This window comes from Solanum pennellii, chromosome 2, assembly GCF_001406875.1.
Source record: "Solanum pennellii chromosome 2, SPENNV200".
Classification (NCBI taxonomy): domain Eukaryota; kingdom Viridiplantae; phylum Streptophyta; class Magnoliopsida; order Solanales; family Solanaceae; genus Solanum; species Solanum pennellii.
In genome coordinates, this window is record NC_028638.1 from 34,649,710 (window position 1) to 34,660,691 (window position 10,982).

Sequence of the window (10,982 nt, forward strand, 5' to 3'; positions counted from 1 at the left end):
GAGAAATTAATCCTTAACCTTAGGTACAGTGAGGGGATTAAATTTCTTAAGGAGACACAGTAATTTCTGTGGACTCGAATTATTTTGTATTCTGTTTATTTCATCTTATTTCTGTTTCTGTTTTTCGCTAACCTTATAAATACATGTTAATAACAATCTTAAAAATTTTAACAAGTTTATGTATTTGAGATTTCTATAGATTAAAACCTTTTTGGTTTTCTACTCTACTTGAATTTTTAAAAATTCATTTGATTAACTATCAAAAGAACAAAAAAACTTTATCGTTAAATAAGAAACAGTCTGTTTTAAGATTTGTTCTTTACTTTTAGTATTTCAAATACTAAAATTATCTGCCATTTGTGACCGAAAGAACATGACTAATTCAAGTCAAGTGAATGCTGGAACAGTGAGTGTTGAAACAACATCGATTGCACACAATCGTTCAAATGCTGCTTTAGCGCCGGATGAGAAACCTGCAAAGTCTTCTAGAGTCGACTTCAAGAGATGGAGCAGAAGATGTTTTTCTATCTCACTATGTTGAGTCTGCAGTGGTTCATATTGAGAATGTTCTTGTTATGTTGGATGATACTCCGCCTGAAGAACGATTCTTGGTAACATAAGCATGGACACACTCAGATTTTTTGTGTAAAAATTATATTCTGAGTGGCCTGCAAGATGATCTGTACAATGTGTACAGCAATGTCAAATCTCAAAAGAACTCTGGGATGCTTTAGAAAAGAAGTACAAAACAGAGGATGTTGGAATGAAGAAGTTCATTGTGGCAAAGTTTCTGGACTATAAAATAATAGATAGTAAGACCGTCAAAACCCAAGTTCAAAAATTGCATGTCATAATCCATGATCTCCTTGCTGAAGGTATAAATTTATTTAATGCCTATGTTACAAATATCAAGTTTTTCCTTAATAATCACACAGAACATCAACAGAACATCGTGCATATATTTTCTTTTGGGGTACGTTTTCTGTATATGAGTAACTACTAATTTTCTTTTTTAAAGGATAATGCATATGCGCCACTGGTCTCGTGACCAGTGGCTTCAATTGCTAAGGTTATATTATTAATTAAGGGATGATATGCAAATGGTTCTACTAACAATTAGGAGAAAGATTTATGCATGTGCGCCACTAGTCTCGTGACCAGTGGCTTCAATTGTGAATGTTAGTGGGAAATTAGGAATTGTCTTCGAGGGTTACTATTCTGCCACTGGTTTCGTAACCAGTGGCCTAATTTTAATATTATAAAATTGTTATGATATAAGAAATTAAATGTTGATATATTGAGATAGGTAATTAAATATAAAGTGTATTATATTAATTTAATATCATTAAGGTTAAGTATATTGGAGGAACTAAGATTTGCCCCTAGGTTTGAACTTTAGTAAATTGGTTATAGAATTAGATGAGTTTTTGGGTCTAGGCTAGACATAAAATAAATTTAAGTGTTTATAGACTCGTCAGCTTACAAGTTAACATATACTTGATAGATTGGAGAAGTTCGGAGGCAATAAGGAAAGGAAAGGCATTGAAGGACTAGTTTCTTGACTTCGATTCTTCGGTGGAGGTAGGTTATGGTTTATGCTATTCGTAGTAAACTCTTAATAGCGAATGATATGTATTGGGTAGTATTGTAAACCCTTCTATATGCTTAATTGTATGCTTGTATGAATGTGATTATATATTTGTGATAAAATAAGCATGATGAAGCTATTGAAATCCTAAATCTTGAAAAACCCTAATCTACTTTGTTAATGAGATTGATGATGCCTTGGTATAAAAGAAGGCTTGATGAACTAAAGTGATGAGAGTAGTGGAGCGGGTGTCACGAACCGACACGTAGAATTAGGGGATCGGGTGTCACGAACCGACACGTAGAATTAGGGGATCGGAGTGTCACGTTCCGACACCAGGATAGTATATGGAGCGGAGTGTCACGTACCGACACGAGAGAAATAAAGATAATGAATCTTGAAAGATGTTAATATACTCAATCTAATGAACCTAATTCTCAAATGGGTATGGTATTGAGGCTTGAGTCCTCATGGGTGAACTTGGCGGTGCTTATTAATGATTATAGAACTTGTTGTTGTTACATGTTGAGTATTGTAGTTGATTTATGATATTATCTGATATATACTGTTTTCTATTTTGAGTTGGCCGATGATACCTACTCAGTACTCGTGTTTTGTACTGACCCCTACTTGTAATTGTTTTTCTTTGTTATTTGTGGAGTGCAGCAAACGTGCCATCGTCTTCAACTCAACCGCAACTCTAGCCAGTCTTCATCAAGCCAGATTTCAGGGTGAGCTATTGCTTCTAGCTTGGACTGGATCTTCCTCTTCATGTCTTGATGCCTTGAGATTCCGGCATGGACTAGCTTTTTACTTATTTTAGCTTCTTAGATACTCTCAGATTAGTAATTTGAGGATAGATGTTCTTGTGGTGATGACTTCCAGGTTTTGGGAATAAATAGTATTGAGTTTTTATAAGTTATTTAATCGATTTTCATTAATGAGTTTTAAGTCTTCCGCATTATATTTTGTTATTTATGGTTGAAATGATGGGGATTAGATTGGTTGGTTCGCTCACATAGTAGGATAAGTGTGGGTGCCAGTCGCGGTCCGTTTTGGGTCGTGACAATCATATACTGCAGCACCTACAGATGAGAAGTTGTTTATGGCAAACTCCGCTTTTGCAAAGGTGGAAGAAACTGGCAAGGTCCCATTAAAGATGACATCAGTCAAGGTGCTGCCTTTTGAATTGGTTCTCATATGTTCCAGAATTGAGAAAGAATTTAATTTTAATTTCCGTTTTGACTAAGAATAGATTCAAATGTGTATTTATTTCTGATAAAGTAGTAGAAAGTAAGAATGATATGTATGTAGGGAAAGGTTACCTCAATGATGGTCTTTTCAAACTCAATGTAATTGCAGTTGATATGAATAAAGATTTTGCTTCTTCTTACTTGCTTGAGTCTAAATATTTATGGCATGAACGTCTGGGACAAGTTAATAACAAAACCTTGCGAAAACTGATTAAACTTAAATATTTTGCCAAAATTTGAGTGCAATAAATCAAAATATCAAATTTGCGTTGAATCTAAGTATGTTAAGCATCCCTATAAATCTGTTGAAAGGAATTCAAATCCTTTAGAATTGATTCACACTGATATTTGTGACATGAAGTCAACACCATCACGTGGTGGGAAAAAGAATTTCATAATTTTTATTGATGATTGCACTAGATATTGTTATGTCTATTTGATAAATAGTGAGGATGAAGCAATAGATGCATTTAGGCAATATAAAACTGAAGTTGAAAATCAGTTGGATAAAAAGATCAAAATGATCAGAAGTGATAGAGGCGGAGAATATGAATCTCCATTTGCATAAATATATTTAGAAAATGGAATAATCCATCAAACTACTGCTCCATACACTCCTCAATCTAATGGGATTGCAGAAAGGAAAAACCAAACATTAAAAGAAATGATGAATGCATTACTTATAAGTTTAGGTTTACCACAGAACTTGTGAGGAGAATCTATCCTTACAACAAATCGAATACTCAATAGAGTACCTCACTCAAAGACACATGAATTCCATATGAGAAATGGAAAGGTAGAAAATCCAACTTGAAATATTTCAAAGTGTGGAGGTGTGTAGCCAAAGTCCAAGTTTCTATACATAAGAGGGTAAAAATAGCGCCTAATGTGGATTATGTATTCATTGGATATGCCACAAACAGTAAGACATGTCAATTTTTGGTTCATAAGTCCAAAAATTCGATTATTCTTGATAATACGGTAATGGAATCAGATAATGCTGAATTTTTTGAACATATCTATCCATATAAAACTAGACTTGAGTCATCTAGTGGGGTCTAAACAACCCAGAGAAGAACCAAAAGAGAATGAACCCAATGAAGAGAGTTCAAGACGCAATAAACGTCAAAGGACATCTACTTCATTTGGATTTGATTTTGTAATATTTCTTCTTGAAAGTGAGCCTCAAACATTCAAGGAAGCAATGTTATTTAGCGACTCAACCTCTTGGAAGGAGGCTGTCAATAGTGAAATTGAATCAATCCTAAGCAATCATACTTGGGAGTTGGTTGATCTTCCTCCAGGCAACAAACCCTTGGGTTCAAAATGGATCGTTAAAAGGAAGATGAAAGATGATAGAACTATTGACAAATATAAAGTAAGATTTGTTGCCAAAGGCTTTAGACAAAAAGAAGGTCTTGATTATTTTGATACATACCCGCCAGTGATTAGGATTACATTAATTCGGATATTAATTTCCCTAGTTGCAATATACGATTTTGAAATACATCAAATGAATGTGAAAACTGCCTTCTTAAATGGAGAGTTGGAAGAAAAAATTTACGTAGAACGGCCTGAGGATTTTGTAGTTCCTGGTAAAAAAAAGAAAGTGTGCAAACTTATTAATTCACTTTATGGACTAAAACAATTACCAAAACAATGGCATGCAAAGTTTGATCAACCATGTTGTCAAATGGATTTAAGATCAATGAATGTGATATATGTGTTTACATTAAAGATACTCCAAATCAGGAAGTCATTGTATGCATATATATGGATGACATGCTTATAATGAGCAAGGACATTGCTAATATAAAAGTTACTAAGCGTATGCTCGCTAGTAAGTTTGATATGAAAGATTTAGGAGTTGCTGATGTGATATTGGGAATTAAAATTATCAAAACTCTTAACAGTATAGCATTGTCTCAAATTCTTATATTCAAAAGGTACTTGAAAAATTCAAATATTTGAATTTCAAAAGGGCAAAGACTCCAATTGATGTGAATCTTCATCTTGCAAAGAATAAAGGTGAAAGTCAGTCTCAATTGGACTGTGCTAGAATGTTGGGAAGCTTGATGTATGTCATGAATTGTACACGACCAGACATAGCTTGCACTATCAGTAAACTGAATTGATACACAAGTAATCCAAATCAAAATCATTGTTTGGCAATGAAGAGAGTTTTGGGATACTTAGATGACACTCAAAACTATGTTTTGCATTACAACAAATATCCAGCAGTTCTTGAATGATATAGTTATGCAAATTGGATTACTGGGTCAACGAGTGGATACGTTTTTACTATTGGTGGAGGAGAAATATCTTGAAATCATCCAAACAAACATGTATATCTCGCTCTACAATGGATTCTGAATTCATCGCTTTAGACAAGACAGGTGAAAAAGATGAATGGCTCCGGAATATCTTAGAAGATATTCCATTTTGTCCCAAACCAATGGCCCCTATTTGCATACACTATGATAGTCAAGTTGCAATAGGAAGGGCTTGAAGCGTTATATATAACGGCAAGTCTCGTCACATAAGACAAAGACATAATTTTGTCAGACAACTACTCTCTAGTAGAATTATTACAATTGACTATGTGAAGTCAAAGGATAATGTGTCGGATCCATTTACAAAAGGCCTAACTAGAGAGGGAGTTGAGAAATCATCGACGGGAATGTGACTATGGCCGAGAACAAGTCATCGTGACGGTAACTCTACCTAGAATACTGGAGATTCTAAGATCTAGGTTCAAGGAGATCAAAGTCATTGATGACGGTTCAACATTGTCAAAAAATTATTTTATGATCCATTCTCATGATGTGACAATGTTCAGTAACCAGGATAAAGACATAATGACTTTTTAATGGTTTCTAAGTTTGATACAGAGTATATCAAATGGTGTATCTATGGGATAACACATTTAGAAATCACCTATGTGAATGTGAAATGTAAGCTGCTTCAAGGAGAATCTGGTAAGGCCAGTTCTCTAAGCACTTACTATCCACAATGTGTTCATGGCCGAAACGAACAAAACAATGAGAACTAAGAATAGTTCAAAGGTTGATTGTGTGACTTATGTTGTCTAGGTACACACCAAAGCTCGACGGTTCAAAGATATCAAATCTACCGATTGATCGAGTATATCCGATATATGTTCACTACAGAAAGTTTAAAGGGAAACCTACTTATCCAGATTCGATTAACCCTTACTTACAAGACACACAAGTTTTTCATGCATATGTTTTAGCAATAGTCATTCCCCATTCATTTGGGGGATTGTTGGGTTTAGCAAAGTGTGAAAGGGAAAAGAAAAGAGACAATATGAAAAGTGAAGGAACTAATTTGGAGGGAAAATGAAAAGTCTTTTGCAAAGTGCAAATGAAAAGTCATTTCTCCCATATCGACAAAAGAAAAGAGAAATTGTTGTCCTTATATAAGGAAACACTTCCTTTACTTCTTAAGAGCTAAGAAGAAGGTGCCCCCTCGCGCCGTTGTCATCGCTCGACCTCGGCCTCGGCTTCAGCTTCGAATTTGAATTTGAATTTGGTAAATAATGTGATTGATTGATAATTTTTTTGGATAAAATTTATTTAATTAATTTTTGTTAATCAAATAAATCTTGTTAATATTATCTCTTATTAATTAATTCGTAACGTTAGTTAATTAGTTAATTAACAGATTAATTCGCGTGTAACGGTAACATTTTGAAAAGTTGTTACTCTTTTCGAAAAGTCGTTACTTTCTGAAAAGACGTTATTTTCCTAACAGACACATTTTCCAAAAGTTGTTATTTTTTTCAAAAGACAACTTTCTGGATAAAAGGGTCTGAACAGATTTCTCCGAACAGACACGTTTGCTGAAAATGGCTATAAAAGGAAGTAATTTTTCGTTTTTTCAAACGCTGAAAATTTTCCTTCTCTGCATACATTCTTTTCTCTCAAAATCAAAGTGTCGATTGACTGAGTCTGTGTTGTTTTTAAGTTTGCTGAAGTTAAAGAAGTTTGAGGTACCACTATTTTCTTAACAGGATTAATTCGTTTTATCTTGTGAGAAATTAATCCATAATCTCGGGTACGGTGAGGGGATTAAATTTCTTAAGGAGACACAGTAATTTCTGTGGACTCGAATTATTTAGTATTTTGTCTATTTCAGCTTATTTTTGTTTCTGTTTTTCGCTAACCTTGTAAATACAGGTTAGTAACATACCTCAACATCAACAAATTCTCTATTTTTTTTCATTATTTTCATATATCTTGATTAATATCATGTTCGTGTATTGGAAATAGAATTTTATATTGCTGTAAAGTTTCATTTTATACAAATTAGGTTTTTGTTATTACATGATATTCATCTGTCAACATTCAAGTCGAACCTTTAAAACACAAATGAAGTAAATTGATGAAGAAGATGAAGTTACAATTATAGAAGTACTGTGATTTATAATTTTGTTATTTTGGGAAAAGTTGTTAGAGTTAATAAGCAAGGATTATGTAAATACGTTCAAGTTATTAATTATTCATCAATTAATCCTTTCATTAGGGAAATAAGTTTCAGCTCTTTAATTCAAAGTTATAAATGATGTATATTGACTTTTAAAATCGATGGATACATGTATCTTATGAGTAATGATACATGAATCTCAATTACTTCTCTAATTAAAAGCATCAGTTACAACTAATTAATTTAAACATAGAATATGTATCTTAATTTTAAAATTCAGTAGATATCTGTATCTTACGAATTCAGATTCATGTATCCTAAGCACGAAATATGGTAGATACATGTAACTCAATTACTCCTCTAATCAAGGAAATCAATTACAACTAATTAATTTAAACAAATAGAATATGTATCTTGATTTTAAAATTCGATAGATACCTTCTCTCGTGAATTCAAACTCGCAAAAAATATGATAGATACTTGTATCTCAATTACTCCTCTAATTAAGGAAATTAATTACCACTAATTTATTTAAACAAATAAAAAAATGTATTTTGATTTTAAAATTCGAGAGACACATGTATCTCGCGGATTCAGACTCATGTATCCTAAGCAGGAATTATAGTTGAGAAAGTAATATTTAAAACTATCGAGAATCTTTGCAATTAAAACCTAAACTAGTGAGATTTATGTAATTTGCCATAAAGAATATAGACCAATACTAAGTCTAGTATGCTGCTCAAGTGGAAGTTACATTACGCTTATCTGACAAATTTGAAATTAGAAAATTCCTAACAAAATGAATAAATATCATCAGATGTTTTCTAGTCAGACGATAGTAAAATATAAGAGTCTGTTTGAATTGATTTTTGACTTATTTTTGTTAATTTGTCTTAAAAATAAGTTTTTTTTTAAGTATTTCTTTAATTTTACATAAACACTTCAAAACTGATTAAAAATTATTTTAACTTAAAAACACCTAAAATAAATCAATCCAAAGATACATTAATTCACATTATTTAGGAATCCTAATAATTTCTCCTCCTTGTTTTGCACAACGAAAAATACGAAATTTCACAGTAAAAATGTTAAATAAAATGTATTAAAACTTAGTAACCAAAGCCGTCTTAGCTCAGTGGTAGAGCGCGTGGCTTTTAACCACGTGGTCGTGGGTTCGATCCCCACAGACGGCGATATATTTTTTTTTGTTTTTTTTTTAATTTTTTCCCCTTTTTCTTTTATTACTCTATTTGTTTTCCTTTTTTCATTTTTTTCTCCTTTTTTTTTTTTCGATCCAATCCATCTCCCCTGACCTCCCCAACACACTCTTGATACAAAAGAAACCTCTCCGTACTATATCTGTTTTCCTTTTTGCATTTTCCCCCTAATCTATTTTACCCTAATTGTTTTCTTTTCTGCATTTTCCCCCTTTTTTATTCTTTCTTTCTTTGTTTTCTTTTTTGCATCCCCCCCCCCCCCTTTTTTTTTTTTTTTTTTTTTTTTTTTTTTTTTNTGGGCAATTTGTAAAGGGTGGTGGCAAATCCAAATTCTACATAAATTTAGTTGTTGGGAGTTTGGCTATATACAACAATTACTAAATGGAAAGCCACCCTACTTGTGAGTTGTGATAAAGTCATTGTTGTCTGTTTAGTAAAAGTACCTAATGTTTGGATATATGCATCTCATTTATTAAATCATTTCACATTCCCTAATTTAGATTTTCAACATTGCTTATATTAGAAAAAGAAAATCAACAAGCCCATATCTTCTCCATTTTATTAATTTAGTCAACTAAATACATGACATTGTAGTCAAAAAGGACATGATGAGTGAGGTTTGAGGAAAAACAACTAAAATTTTAGACCTTTCAATCAAATATCAATCAGTAACATCAAATTCATATTCTTGCAAAAAGTTTGGTGAAATGAATTATAGCAGAAACTTGCTAAATTGATGTCCCATTTCTTACTATTCATATTATCGTAGAAGAATAAAGCATTCGTTTTTGCTAGATGACATATAAATAAAATAGCTATCATGAATTTAATCTTGCAACTTCAATCTTCAAGAAGATACAAGGAAATATATTGTTTTATCCAACTGTCGGGACGGCTCTACAAGCCTAAAAAAATTGTGGTAGCCTTAGGCCCTTTAATTTGCGGGGCCTCATTTTCTTTAAAAGCAATAATAGGTTATAGATATTTTTTTTTAACAAATGACTATTATTTATAGAAACTATAAAATTTTCATTTAAGAGGAAAGAATTATTAGAAATTTGATAACTCTAAAAAAATAAAAAAAATAAAGATTGGCTAAATTTGACTTTAAGCCACTGATATAATTGAGCCGCCCGGCTAAATATCATTACTATGTTGAATAGGCTAGAAATTGTTATTTTCTTGATAGATTACCAGCAAACACACAATTTACAAATGATTTGGTTCAAACCAAAAAAGACGTTATTGCATGTTCCGTGTATTTAATTTGCAAATAACTTTAGTTTCCTACTTGGAAAATGTAGATAAAGGAAAAATATAAAGAAGTAACGCAAATGAATTTTTGTTTATCATTCTAACTAGGGAATTTGGCCGCGCTTCGCGCGGTCTTAAAATGAATATTAAAGGATTACTTTTTTCAATCAATTATATAGCTTTCTTTATTTCCAAAAGTAATATTATCACTTTATTTTTTTTACTTATATATTAATTATGAAGATCGTTTTGAGATGACGATTGAAATAAAACTTAACAAATTTAACATCTATAATCTATTAAATGAGGGATAGTACATTATTAATCAATATGTCAAATGTCAATATATATTTTCTTAGTAATTTTTTTATTTGGACATGTAGCTAATATGTCACTTTCTACATTTTATTGGAATATCAATGAGTTTGAATCTTTATATTACAACATATACTCCGATATACTTTTTTTCTTGAGTATATACGAATTATATTATAAATAACTGAAAAATACTAATAAAATACATCTACACGTCTTATTATCCTTTTTCATATTGATATGATAAAACTCCTTTGAATATTTCATTTTTCAACCGTTTTTGTTCCTTTTTCAAATATACAATTTAAATTTGTATGATTATTGCATGAATCACATCTATTGGTATTTTAGAATCTTTAGTTGCACCTATATCAAAGATAATTGTTATCATTTGTCAAATTTGTTTTTTGAGAATGTTATCCAAAATGTTACGCTATTATTAAGTTTCAATATATTCTACCTCGAATGAGAATATGTTTTTTTTTTAAAATTATTAACTCGTTTACTATATTTTAATCTATATCTTTTATATGAAATATAAAGATAAAAGATTCATATAAACTACGTAAAAATATTTGATAGATAATAAACATCTTCACATATTATGTGTATAAAATAATAAAATTCAAAAGTTAATTAAATTGAATACTCTGATAATATGTTTCATTTCAAATATATTTCTTGCATTCTCAAATCAATGATTGCACCTCTTTCTATGTAAAACTAATACATGAACACCCTAAAATATATACTCATTACTTAGTATTAATCAAATATTTTTAATATTTGAATATTAAAAATATTTTAAGGATCGTTTATAATTTTTATACTCAAATAGATTGAATTTCAAATTTTAGTTATTATTAAATTATAAATTAAATAATGTAACAATAACAACGTTGTATAATT

At 31.1% G+C, this 10,982-nt stretch overlaps 1 non-coding gene across 1 annotated transcript; it reads left to right on the forward strand.

Moving 5' to 3' along the window:
• The first annotated feature begins 8,408 nt into the window (after positions 1–8,408).
• On the forward strand, positions 8,409–8,480 carry TRNAK-UUU. Its single transcript has one exon. It is a non-coding gene; the product is annotated as a tRNA-Lys (tRNA).
• Positions 8,481–10,982: the final 2,502 nt, after the last annotated feature.